Consider the following 1,116-nt stretch of genomic DNA (forward strand, 5'->3'; position numbering starts at 1 on the left):
CCCTTGTCAGGTTTCTCTCTCTCTCTCTAGTTAATAGATTATTTAACTCAGTCTAAAAATTGTGGGGCCCCACTGTCATAGAGTAGACTAGTGGTGGGTGGGTTAGTACTAAAGGGGGATTAGGCCCCCAAGTTAAGTTGGGGCCGGGCCCCACTGGTAGAGAGCCAGCCGGCCTCTCTGGCTGTGCATGCCTGCACAGAGAGGGCGCTGGCGGGCTCGACCAGAGCTAGAGGCGGCGTGGGGGGTGCGGCAGCCAGCGGCGGGCGCAGGCCAGCGCGGTTGGGGTGGCCGGGTGCAGCGACAACGGTGAGTAGAGCTGGGACGCAGCAGCAGCGCAGCAGCGGCAGGCGAGCAGCAGCTGCGGCAGCGGGCAGGGCTGCACGGGCGGGCGTGTGCGGCTGCGGAGAGGCAGAAGCGCGGGCGACGGGCGGTCTGGGCAGGAGTGGGCGCGCCCGCTGGGCGGTTAAGGCTGCGGAGGGAGCGGGCAAGCACGCTCGGGAGCGGAGCTCCGGTGGTTCGGCCATGGCGGCCGAAGCACGGGGACGACGGCTAAACAGTGAATTCGAAACTAGAGGCACGGTTGGACGGGCTGAGGGCTTGTACAGGCGGCTGCGGAGGTGCTGAGCACAGAAGTGTGCTCGGACGTGAGCGGCAGCAGCTGTGAGCGCGCCGGCGAAGCGAACGGCGGCGACGAGCTTCGTCTCCGATGGCAGCGAGCGATGGAGTGACATATTGGAGCGGGGAGAAAAGGGGTTTCGCGCGTGAGCTCACCGTGGAAGCCCGTAGGCCCGGTGAAAGCTTAGGAGCAGTAGGCCGACCGAAATCAAAGAGGATTGCTGGCGGTGGTCCGAGGAAGAAGACGACATGGGTGATGGTGTTGGCGCTCCTTGGCTTCGATCCGGTGACGCAGGCGAAGTAGTGGACGACGACAGAGAAGATGGACGTGTGGTCTAGGCGCCGGGGAGCGCGGTGGGCACGAGGACGAGGTCGGCCATGGCGGCGATGCGGTGACGAAGGCCTCGGGCGTGCGCCCGCGCACGCGCGAGAGAGAAACCTGACAAGGGGGCCCCACCCAGGTCAAAACCGCCGTTGACTAGTGCCACATCAGCAGCGGGT

The 1,116-nt window shown here is 65.4% G+C and overlaps 1 protein-coding gene across 1 annotated transcript in view; it reads left to right on the forward strand.

Annotated features, from left to right (window-relative positions):
* LOC119329173 (protein DJ-1 homolog A-like) overlaps positions 1-1,116 on the forward strand; it is a 6,267-nt gene that overhangs the window by 2,566 nt on the left and 2,585 nt on the right. The gene's annotated exons all lie outside the window — the stretch shown is intronic.

The sequence above is a fragment of the Triticum dicoccoides genome, chromosome 7A (genome assembly GCF_002162155.2).
Source record: "Triticum dicoccoides isolate Atlit2015 ecotype Zavitan chromosome 7A, WEW_v2.0, whole genome shotgun sequence".
Lineage (NCBI taxonomy): Eukaryota > Viridiplantae > Streptophyta > Magnoliopsida > Poales > Poaceae > Triticum > Triticum dicoccoides.